At 39.8% G+C, this 13,368-nt stretch overlaps 1 protein-coding gene across 1 annotated transcript in view; it reads left to right on the top strand.

Annotated features, from left to right (window-relative positions):
• Positions 1 to 5,029: 5,029 nt before the first annotated feature.
• Positions 5,030 to 13,368, top strand: part of LOC139114164 (synaptotagmin-1-like) — an 82,569-nt gene continuing 74,230 nt past the window's right edge. The window contains exon 1 of the mRNA XM_070675729.1: positions 5,030 to 5,541. The gene's annotated coding sequence lies outside the window, so the exon portion shown is untranslated. The remainder of the gene's footprint in view (positions 5,542 to 13,368) is intronic.

A 13,368-nucleotide genomic window follows, 5' to 3' on the forward strand; every position in this document is an offset into this window, starting at 1 on the left:
TATTGATCAACTTTTACATATTAGTCTAAAGCAAAATGGTTCTTGAGAATGACGCACTCACAGAGTCTGCTCGAAAGTATACAAATCAAACATGTGAGGGCACACGTTTTGTCGCATCATGGAACATACAGTGTAATTGGCTAAGAGGCTGCATGACTGTATTGGTCATTTAGCCAATCAGACGAAACTTAACAAACTTATATGTTTAAACTTAACAAACATATGTTTAACAAACGATGTTATGTATGGAATAATTACGACTACTTTCCGAGCCAGGGTTGGATTATACTATCGACAAGTGGAAAATCACTCTCGCGAAATTTGATTTAATTGGCCTCACGAGGAAAGCCCTTGCAATTGAGCAAAACATAACGGCAACCAGTATAACAAGAATGCTAATCACACTAATAATGGTGAAACTTGTTGACAGTTTTGAAAATTACATCCACTGATCCACTTTTACGCAATCCGTGAAATCATACTTACACTCGCATTTCAGATTTTCACAAATGCAATAAATCACCAGATTATCTTCGAGTTAAACTAAATTTGATCCAAACATTGCGGAAATGTCTGTTATATACTAAGTTTTGGTGCTTCCTGAATTAATGAGTGGGTGTTCATGTAGTTTGCATCTACAAGGCGAAATTACAAGATTACGTTGCCTAAGGGAGTCGGTGGCGGAATTACATGATAAAGAGAGTATGGTAAATTGTTCATCAAGATACATTACACATGTTACTGCAGTAAAGCACCAAAAATTAACATTCCCCTATTTTGTTTTCCAACAAAGCTAATTTACTATAACGGGCATTTTTACAGTTGACATCTGGATTTTAGCCGAGACCTAACTTAAATTTTTGATAAAAATGATGCTTGCACACAAGTAGTTTTTCTATGCATGGTATGTCATGCGGAGAGGAGTTCAACAGGCTGCTGCAGTTAATACACAAAACACAATACTGAAAGAATGGCCGAACATTAGAGATAGTGATAGAGCTTTAATTATCATATTTTACACTTTATATTGATCTATTTCTACCCATTTGAATTATTTATGTAATTCATTCGTTTTAATTTTTTATCGTAAATCAATCACCAGAAAATAGTAACGCTTGCTCCCCCCCCCCCCCCCAACCAAAGAATTGCTTCCTACGCCCCTGTTGCTCAATTGGGTTCGCCTGTTGGATAATATTTTTTTTTAATCACATTCTTCCAAACATTATGAAGTAGGAAACGTATGTACCTAAATTTTGCTGGTCTTCTCCTAAAACGACGGCATGTTAGGCCCAGACATCAAGGCATGCTAGAGAAACCAAGGCACGCTAGAAATTTTATAATATTCAACCTTCTATATCTAACCTGAATAAACGACACTTAAGGCCCTTAACCTCTCTCTTTGTAATCTATATCCAATATTCAATTTTTTTTTTGCCACGGGGTGAATATTATTCTCATACAACCGTGACGTCTGCAGTTCACCTCGTAAGTGCGTTCTTACATGAAAATTCAGCGCTTCGCTGTATGACTATGATTGTTGCCCGTACACATTACCCTTTAAAAGGAAGGACTAGAAAACTGTCAGAAAAGGAAAAGTGAAAAATATGGTTCACCATCAATTGACATTTGGATGAGCTTGTGATTCGGAGAAAACTTGAATTTCAAAGGTCATGTAGAAGCAATTTAAACGAAGGCGTTGGCCTTTAAGTTTATGAAATGGTTATGGCGTCTAGAAAATGTATCGTTTCACAATATTTTGTTTGTTTGTTTTTGATCAAAACCAATGACTTTTAACTTCATTAATAAATGCATAAAGTTATTTTGGTTTGCCACTCTTTTTAGACGTTGAAGTCTCCTGGGTCCAATTTTTTGTGCACGTTATCCCTAACAACAGAAGTGATTGTCACATTTTATCATGTCATCATATTCCATTTTCTGTTCAACGAGTATTGAAAAGGAAACCGATTTTTTTCATCCAATCAAATGTAAGATTGGTGTTAGAAAACACAGAGAACAATTGGAGGTTATAACAATCAGCTTTCTTCACAAGTCGCACACGGATTTCCTTTCTGAGAAGAATAGCATTAAACATCATTGTAGAACTTTTAAACACAATCGTTGATATTATTCAGAGTGTCCGCTATTTGTTAGAAATTTGATTTATTCAGTTTGTTCTTGTATGTTCGTGATAAGTTGTGTATTCGTCTGTGCACTATCAAGTATATATTTTACCAGGATTGTTTTGGGGCGTACTCCTGTTGACCTGTGGTAGTAATCAATCAATCAATCAATCAATCAATTTCATAATCAGATAAATTATCATGAAATTCAATGAAATTATGACGCAGTGTTTAGGCTAATGGTGAAATATCAAGACTGACTGCGAAACAAAAATGAAACATATTTAAGGTGAGCGAGAGTCAACAAAATCGATACCATTTTCTCTAGGTCAAGATTAATTAAATATTACATTGTTTGTGTCCACTCAAAATTTCAAAAGGTACACGGGTAAGTAGTTCAAATAAAACAGAGAAGATTTTACTCACGCTTTACTTGGCTGCTTCCATATAATATGAGGACCCATTTTAAGAATGAAATATAAACTTGATTTTCAACTCTATAAATTACACTATAATATGAATACTGCAAGCATGGAGGCGTTCTGAGCTCATTTCGCAAAATTTGTAAAACAAAGATTTGTAGGAAGTAAAAAGCTAAGCAGTAAAATGCTATTCAGAAACACACTCTGTGTTTTTATTTTCATGAAAACCTCAAAAATAGGTTACGCTCTCAGGGACGCAAAACAGAATTTTAATTACTTCAGCCTTAATAATCTTAGCGAATTTGAAAACATGAATCATTTCTGTTGATTGACTCTGAGAAAGGGGAGATTTTAATAGAAGCGACAACTGATAAGTGTAAGCTTAACCAATTAAACCCGTCCTTATTGTCTTAGTTGTGCAATACTTGTACTATAGCGATTTTCTGTAACCGGGTGAATCGAGGCCGCAGAGGTAACTCTTTCATGAAGGTGCGAGACTTCACGCTCTCAAGACTTACATACACACACACGACGGACTATTAATCGCTCGACAGGGCGGGAAACAACTTGCGCTATCTATAACGTCACAGTGACGTCATTGCGCTAGGTTGGACGACAAGAGTTAGCACTGGCAACCAAAGAATACTTAACTGCCAAGACGCTTAAATGTCAATGCCATTGACGAACACTATCGCTACAAGAGCGAATAGGTCGGGTCGCCGTGCCAGTCAACCGAGGCGCAAAGCCGAAGTGTGAAACCTTTCTCTGAATCTTGAAGAGTGGAACCAACTTACCGCAGGAAGAACACTAGGTTGGTATATGTGAAGGGTAAAATGCACGAATATTGTGGCTTTGACGTTTCATTGTCCCTTTTTTTCGCTGCCATGGTTACTATCTTATATGTATGCTGGCAATAAAGTCGTTCAATGCCCTTCTATCAAGAAGCAACGGTTTGCTCTCTTGCTTCAGTGATTTGCGAAATTTCAAAATTTCACAATTTTATTTATTTTCCCAGATATTTCCACATTGCCGAGTTTGTTGACAAAAATAAAATTGAAGGGGTCAGTTATGGGTGACTACACAGTCTCCCGATGGGCTTTTAGCACCTAAAATGTTCATCGCTCTCAAACACGCTGCACTTTCAACCGACTTGATGTGCAGCTCTTTGGCTGGCGTTTTTGCGCAGGGCGATTTAATTGCGTTACTTTCCCACCTTTCGCAGATGTTGAACGTGTAAGTTATCCAATTAGCGTGTGCAATGCATTATTCCCGCCCACACTTTGTTGAAGATTGATTGTGTGCGTACGTCAAGCCCGCCATTAACACCTATGTAACAATTGTATTCCATTCGGTGTTATTGAGTAATGAATGCACACAGTATGGCTGAAGCTGTTAGGTTGTTATTTTCAACTATCGTCAACGCGTCGTGAGCCATCGTGCCTTTGTTTTGAGCTTGGTCTCAATGAACCAAAACTGCCACTTTTGATGCACTTCCATTCGCGGTTCGCTTCAACTTTATGGTATATCTCTGTCTCCGATTGTAATCATTAAAGGATGAGGACTGATTTTTCTGTCACTTGCTTATTGCATCATAGCTATAGGCATAGACAGCAGAGGGCGAAGATGCTATGGGTGAGTGTTTTATCGTCCGTGGTGTATGGTAGTCGCTTCCTTGTAGTAACTGCCATCACAGGACCCATGACTCACAAACAGATCGGATCCCACATAGAACTGCATGGGTATGCATCTTAAGATATGTAGGCCTACTTGCGGCTTCTGAAAGATGAGATGAATTACAAATATTTCTCAAGTCATAGTTCTTGCACTGAACTTAAGTGTGTTCAGATTTTAAGTAAAAAAAAAATTATGTGCAATACCCAAGGCCTCTCTATCGCCGTACTCTAGATTGTCACGTGAAGTAGCGTCCGAGCTCGAAGTGACGACGATTCCGAGTGTATCTAAGCAATACAGCGCCCTCTGTGTCTCGTCGAAGTGTGCTAAGATATGTCAAGGCGAGGTTTTCTTGCAACCGTGTGTGGTGAAAGTAACCCACTTCCCCAGGGTTTTATCTTTGATTTTCGTGACATGAATCAGTCGATCAGTGACTGTCAATAGTCTTTCTGTGCATCCTCTAACTATGAGTCGGACTGTGTGACGTTGTTTATGTACAGATAGGGCCTTTTATAACGGAAACCTACGATTAATTCTTTATGCATATATATCTTCTTCTTGGGCGTGTCGGATGAAACCATTTGGACGATAGCGAAAGGGTGGTCGCAGGCAAGCGTATGTTTATGTACACGCTGTGGAAATTTCCTCGTGTTATTGCCTGCATTAGATTTCGTCTCAATTTAACTTTCTGCTGTTTGGGATAGTATGTGATGAGTAGTGACCAAGCTTTGATCTTTTAGAGTTCAACATTCCGTCCCTCCCCCCTCCCGACATTTTCCTGAAGGCCGTCGCCAACAACTTCCTCGCTTATTCACATTTATTGAAATGCAAATATCCCTGACATGTTATGCTTCGGCGAGTCGCTTCTTGTCGACTGGAGGTTTACGGTTGTGTGCGTAGCTTATACCTATCTCCGTTTCCAGCACGTATAAACTGTACGCGGCTGTTTCTGCATGTATGAAAGACGCTTGAGAAGTTCCGCTTCATCTACCGCTCGGAATTTTCATCGTCCGTAGATCCCTGGCCGCGTTACGATTTGTCGACATATTTACTCGGATAGAGGTACTACTACTAGTAGCTCGGACGACAGCGGCCTGTACTTAACTGCTCCGCAGGGGTACCGCTTCGGTCATCGCCAACAGACGTTCTCTCTCGTCTCCGGGAAAGCTGAAAGAGACATGTAGGTCAGCTACAAAAGTGGAGGAGCGCGGGAAATACGTTTGAATAGTGGAAAGGTGTGTTTTTCTCCCGTCACAGTCTGGTATTATCGACGACCTTTGAGCCGCGGTCGCTGTAACTGGGGAAGATATCGGTATACAGTTGAAAAGGTAGGCCTACGTGAATCCCGCCCTTTACTATTGAAAGTACTTGTCGTGATTTCTTACTTTTTGACAGTCGGTTACGTAATAGTCCCGTCACACTGGAAAGGGATGGTACTTTTTGGCTGTAGGTGACTCAGCAGACAGGTACGTATTCGCGGTTCAGTCCTTGATGACAGTTCAGAAAACAGTTCAAAGAATAGATAGAGTGTCTCTGAATGCCTGACCATGGAAACTTAGTGGAGTGACCGTGGTTAATAGTGACTCTTCAGTGCATATCTTAGTACGTTATTGGTCTGTCCATGGAAGCATTGGTACCTCCATAGTCGAGTCTGTTATTCAGCTGTAGCAACTTAGGCGTGTTTGTGTGGAACAGGCGAATCTCAATGGTATTACGACATTCGTTATTGTCGCAGCAGTAACTAGGCACATGAGAATCTGACACAATACAAAAGACAAGACTCCTACCCTCGTCAGCTCAAATGAAGAATATTTTCCTTGGTGCCTGGGTTTCCATATATGCGACATACAGGCACAGGGTGTCAAATCCAACAGGTTGTTGTCCCGCGCGCTGCGTTCTTTAACGGGCGTCTTGTTCTCACCTATAGCCCCAACGACACCGTGCCAACCTTGAACCGAAGACCCGATACAGTCTTGTTGACAATGTCGTTTACACTGTGGCTTCCGCCACCGAAACAGGACACCTCCGGCCAGGACCTCCGGCATCCCACGCCCTGTGATACAGCGCGCACATTTTACAAAGCGGCACGGTCGGTTCAAAATCCTGACGAGCCGATAAGCGCCGAGACTGCACGGGCTAAACACATTTTCTCGGTACCCCCCCCCCCCTTCAATACACTCTGAAGCGTGTCACAGTGTATTACCATCATATCCTTTCATCCACTTGAAGGTATTAGAGAATGAGGTTTACTTTGAAACAAAAACCGCCATCCGAAACGTCAAATGATTCAGCGCCCCATCAAACACTCTATCTCAGAAAGCCAACATTTGTACCACGTTGAAGTAACGTGATACATGATGGCAAAATAGATCATCGATATTTTTTTTGAAACCCAATACACGATATAACAATTGGTACACGTTTCATCCGTCACTGGTGACGCCAAAGCCACAGATATAAATAATACACGAAACTCATCATGGATCTATCGGTGTCTAAATGATTTACTGCATACTGTCGCCTAGAATCTTTTCATTGTTATCATCGTCAGGCACAAAAAAATTGAATTTTCACAGATCCGATATCCAGGGTGTGATTGGTGTGTTTATGTAATTTACAAGTTCTTTTTTATAAACGAGCGTTGTCAGGGAATTTATGGTATGCTGATGATTGACCTCGTGACCATACCATTATCTATAATAGACTCCATTTTTCCATTTTAATTTGCTCATTACGGTAGTCTGTCAAGTGTATACGCTTTTGACGACATGATGAATTCCCTATTTAGGATTTTGATAATTATTTGAATATGGACGCTGGAACTGATGTAATTTATTGGGAACTAACACATGACTGTGTAAGGTCTGTGATGCCCCAATCAGATCGGAAGGCCACCCCAGCAGTCTAGGGCAGGTTGGTGTTAAATAAATAACGAGGGAGCACGCCACCCGTGATCTCTTTCGACTCCTCTGAGAAATTACGGGATACAAATAACACATTGCCCACAGACCTTCGAATGACAGTCACTTTTGAAATGCTTCAGTCTCCCCGTTGTCACGACGCAATTCGCATATTTTCTTGCAGTAAAATTGAACATTGCCGAAGTGTTAAAGTTCAATTTGAGCACCACACAGATGTACTTGTCGGCTCGTAACACGGGGAAACGAGTATACTTTATTATGTGTGGAACCTGAGTGATTCACATACGTACAGTGTCGTGAAAAAACGTATTGAAGCTCAAATGTCACACTTTTTCTCAGATGAAGACTGGGTGACAGATATTCGGGCTTTCAAATTTTATCAATTCTTTCTTATCTACAACTTCTGGGTGCTCATTTTATAGCTCTTGGCGTAAGAAAAGTTTTTACCGTTTCAGCTTTTCGAAAATCGAAAATTGTACTTTTCCCCATAGACTTAACACATGGGTGGCGGCCATTTTGAATTTCAAATATCGGGAAATTGTAGGTAATTTGTCTCTCTAGTACCAAATTTTGCACGATGACCCCTTTATTTTTATTCTTGATTTAGTAAGAGAGTTGTCAAAAGTTTCAATGAGGAAACTTTGAGCAAAATTTAAAGTATTTTACTTTCGAGGCGCGTAATATCTTAAAGTACACGAGCATTGGGCGCCGTTTCCTCTAAAGACCCGAGCCACAACCCCCCTGTGTGCTGTTTGCATTAACAAATCGCCCACCAACACTTTGCGGCAGCTGGATATCTTCATTAATTGTTTGAATCCAACTTCATGCAGAGAAAAAGCTATTACTGAGCTATGTCTGTAACGAGACAAAGTGACGGGCTCTTGTCATTTAGTGTAATTTTGCCTCTCTCTTGGTTCTGTCATTCGGACTGTTTGAGACAACACTTCGAAACAATATTGAAAATTCCACATGCATAGCAGACACCAAGGCGAAAGCTAATGCCTAATTCATATACAATTTTCACGTCAGTTCCATGTCTGAGAGAGCGGCGAAGAGAAGTAAAGCGTCAAGCCGGCTCAGGGGAAAAACACAAAGAGTCGCCAAGAATGTCTACCTGTCCATCTATCGATACTTGGTCCGCTATCTTGCATATCCACTGCGCGTGCGCCATGATTCCCCCTTTCACCAACGACACTTTCAAAACTACTGAACACGCCGTAGCGGCTCAAAGACATCCAAGTTCGGCCAAATTAGAGATAGCTTAGATAGTGGAGATAGTTGAATCATCATAATATGAACCACCGATATCTAGAAGTCGGTTTTTTTTCTGATATGGTACAACAGACAAGGCAATGTTTAATTTCAGCATATTAAAAATCGAGATATATATATATATATATATATATATATATATTATATTACTACTTTGTACTTGAAGTAATTTTGTGTTTTATACATACATACATACATATATATATATATATATATATATATATATATATATATATATATATATATCAAAGTATAAAGGTCTTCTCGTTCGAAATTACAGTACTCGATGCTAACAGCAGAGCGTTATGAATATTAGCACAAATCACCTCAAGTACAAAGAAATAATATATCCCACTTAAGTTTCATGCATCCTGCAATCTTCAGAGAAAGGATTCTTAGCTCGATACAGTCGTGTATATATATATATATATATATATATATATATATATATATATATATATATATATATATATATATATATATATATGTTCGGGATGTACCATTCTATTTGTAGGTGGTGTTAAAATTTGATAATTAATATTTGTTTCGTTGGCGACATTTTGAAACCGACTCAGAGGGTTTGTTTGCTCTCAGTTAGTCTCAAAATGTTGGCACCAAAACAATTGCAGAATGCATGAAACTTAAGTAACAGATACCATCAGTACTGTGTACTTGAAGTAATTTGTGTTATTATTTATAACGTTAGCATCGCGCACTGTAATTTTCCACGAGGACATCTGTATACTTCGAGATATATATATATATATATATATATATATATATATATATATATATATATATATATATATATATATATATATATATATATATATATATATATATATATATACTTTTGACGTTCATGGACTTGACATACATGATTAGAAATTACATGGGTGCGTGGGTGTGTTGAAGGGAAATTCTACGCGGAAAATAGGATCGTTGAGAAGATATTGCTCGCTTTTATAGAACACAAAGATAATTTGTAAAACGTGATTCACATACATACTCTCCTCGTCATTAAGATGCTTACGTCACATTGTTGGAGTGGTCATAAGAATATTGTCGCACGATTCCGAAATTCGAAGTGGAATGTAATCGTGTATAGGTGCGTGGGACTCACTAATAAATCAAAAAGCGGCCAAATGGAAATGGCTTGCCCCAAAACTGCACGCATGCTGTCATCTCACCGTTATGAATAATCGATGATCAATCAGTATTATTGCCGTCGACGATGCCTAGCATAACCCCGCCGTGTACCTTGGTGTAGCTCGGCAGGGGATGGGGCGGCGGGTAGTCGAAATCTACGAATTTCGCTCGAACCTGTTGCGGTACCGTCACTGTTGTTTTGCTGGACTAAAGGACGTGACAGTAGTTTGGGTTTTCCTGTTTTTACCTGTTTACGGGCGGGGAGGGGGGTTGAAGAAATGAAAGCACTGTGAACCACCAGGCGCAGTCAAACAACACAAGGACGATAGCTGTAACGTTTGATAATGTGTTTTTGCAATTTCATTCCGCTTATTCTTCTCCTCGAAGAATGTTGATGAATGACGTCATGCAAGCACACCACACTGCGCATGACGTGAGATGTTATTGTTGACATTTGAAGTCTACTCTCGACAAACGTTCAACTGGATTCAAATTCAGTCAGCGGTATCGTTGGGCTGAGGACTCATACCGTGTTGTCAAGTTCAACATTACGGCGTTTCGATTTTTGGAGAAGAATAAAATCTGTTTTTGCGAACAGAGAACACAAATAACGGAAAATTCACCTTAAAGATCCACCAAAAGGAGTTATATTTGGCTACTGATTGGCAAATGAATACTGCATTTGAACGCAAAATGTACTTGAACTTAATAATATATGAATTCATCAAGTATTCTGATTGGATCAACCACTAGATCTCGGTAAAGACTGGTCTCTATGGAACATAGTCCATGGAGCGTAAAGTCATCAAAATTAAACCATGCCGATTGTTTCCAGTAACCGCACTTACAGCATTTGAACCCTCTTATTCTAACATTCTTTTCCTCGTTTTTGAAAGTTGCTAACGACTTTGTGCATTTTTGGCTGTTTTAGATAGGTCTCTCCCCATTAAAAAAATACAAGAAAACACCCGGTCCGTTCAACCCGATTTCCTGAAGGCATGCTAGCTGAAACACGTATATGTGTGGCTTTATTGCTACGACTGCTGAAAACAGTGCGGATTCTGGAAGACTGCTCTGCCTATCCCAAGAAAATATAACCTTTAGAGGCGAAAAAATATTAACAGTTCTAATTCTTACCACCCTCGGCAAAGAGCTAATTATCGAGTAATTTTCTCCAGGGTTCGAAGTTTACCGACTCTCCGTCACGTTGTTAGAATGATTTGAGTCCGGACGCAGTCTGAACCCAACTGCCTCCGATAAAAATAATTATCAAAGTATTTATACAGAAAGAAAAACAGGCAATACCCTTATAGCTGATTATAATAATGTTGCTTCGTAATAAACTGTCCATATGATCCCGATAATGTCGCGGGAAAGCATAGCTCAAAAAAGTCATGCGCCAAAGGCTTCAAGTTCGTTTCATATGTCAAATGACATTATAATGCAGTTGGATGTCACTTTACTAGAAAGGTTGACCTCGACATTTCTAAATTTAATTTTGTATCTAGATCTTGCCAGCGGGAGACGTTATCTTACTGCATCGTTGACCAAATAACCCACCTCCTAATTACGCTGCATCGCTCTCTTCGTTATATCTCTGCCCCCCCTCTCTCTCTCTCTCTCTCTCTCTCTCTCTCTCTCTCTCTCTCTCTCTCTCTCAGAAACACTCAGATTTATCGAGCAAGCCGGTTACATATTTTCCTATATACTTAAGCTGGCTACTCGATCGCTCCTGTGTTATGTCGTCCATAGCATTTGCCTGAAGGTTGATCAAGTATTTATCAAAAATTGTATCTCGGAGTTCAAGCCTTCTCCGACTCCCTTTTACAATACTCTTAAATCGGCCAAAATTCCCACAGAAAAAAAATATCTTCTTGTGTTATATCTCCATTTGAGGAAGTGAGTCCTCAGGGAAGAACAAAGGGCGCGATGGACTTATTGAACATCCTATAGCGTCTGCACAAGCTAAAATGAAGGTCAAAGCACTATTAATTTGACATAGTGGGCAATTGTCGAAAGGAAAGGTCATTACTAATATGATTTAAATTACATACATTTAACCGTGCAAGATATCGACTTTGCAAGCGACAGGTGTTTACTGGCAGATCGGTGAATTTCGGCCTGCAGTAACATGCATTGGTTGAAAATAAGGTTAACGTCAAAATGATGCTTGAACTGGTGACCTGCTTCTTATATTTCATTTCCAACGTTGCAATTTGGTAATTAATATTTCACGTTTTTTCTTTGACAACATTCTCTTCAGACTTAGAATACATGTCACAGTCCGTGGTTGAATCTCGATGATGATGTCGGATTAGGTCGTTGGTCTCGTTTCCGTTTGTTTAAACCTGCGGCAGTCGCCAACTGCGCATGACTGCACGCTGGACTGCGCATCCATACTGGGATATCTCGCTGCAATGTAATCTTCTGTCAAAATCGCTGTAGGGTGGTACTATTTATGGAAAAGTCAGGGGTTCATGACATCGATTTTAGGCCCAGGATGTAGAAATCTAGCCATAGGGCCGCCGATTAGGCTTCATCCATTTTACCTGCCTGTACTCGACAGATTAAACACCGTTTGCTATGACCAGAGTCTCTCAGCTCGCAAACATGCGCATCACACGCACTTATGTTGCTCACGCATTAAATACAGCACTTGAACCAAATCCTGCTTCGGCATGTCGACTTTTGAAGAACGTAAAGACATCGATGCACAGGCGGTTGAAATAACTACACATGAGAAATAAAAAAATTCCCATGCTGCTCCATAGCTGCGAGGGCAATGCAACGAAGGAATATACAATCGCGTTGATGTGTTCCCCAGCCCCCGATACGGCAACTCAAAGAACGTTTAGGCAATTCATATAATAAAGTTTAAGAAACGTTAGATTCGATTGGTTGACTGATAACGAATGATTAAGTTTGGGCACGTAGGTATCACGACTAGTCATCACGCAAGAACGCGGCCACAACCACCGCGCATATGAATGAGAGCCGGTGTTTCTTTGTACGGGGACGAACAGCTGTCCGTGACCACAAGCTGAAGATGGATATGATACGAGATACGTTTGGCATCCGTAATTGTGTGTCAGATGAAGATAAATTATATTAATTTGATCTTAACTTCATTTATCGTAAGACAGCGGAGATAAATTACGATGGCGTGCTTCTAATACCGGAGAGGAGATGATGATGATGATGATGATGATGATGATAATGATGATGACGATGATGGTGATGGTGGTGGTGATGATGACGATGACAAAGATGATGATGATTAGGATGATGATGATGACGATGATGATGATGATGATGATGATGATGATGATGATGATGATGATGATGATGATGATGATGATGATGATGATGATGAAGATGATGATGATGATGAGGATGATGATGATGATGATGATGATGATGATGATGATGATGATGATGATGATGATGATGATGATGATGATGATGATGGTGATACCAAGGAGGAGGATGCTAAGGGGAGGATGGGAAGGGAGGGCTACGATTATAGTGACGACGATGACTGAATTTTCGACCCGACCTTGACAAAATTAAATTCAAAGAGAACTAAGCGTCTAATTAAACTTGCATAGGATATGAATGGATACTGTGAGTTGGACACAGAGTGTAGTGGAAACATTTCTCAGGCTCGGTTTGTTTAATATGCTCTTTGGCGTACGAACAGATGGATTTTGCATTTTGTGCTCGAAGTGTTGGTTAAAAGTTAGGTATTCAATTGCACATTCAGAAAGACACATATTGCTGCCTCAGGTGTTGTGGAAAATACCGAAGAGATCG

The sequence above is a fragment of the Ptychodera flava genome, chromosome 16 (genome assembly GCF_041260155.1).
Source record: "Ptychodera flava strain L36383 chromosome 16, AS_Pfla_20210202, whole genome shotgun sequence".
NCBI lineage: Eukaryota > Metazoa > Hemichordata > Enteropneusta > Ptychoderidae > Ptychodera > Ptychodera flava.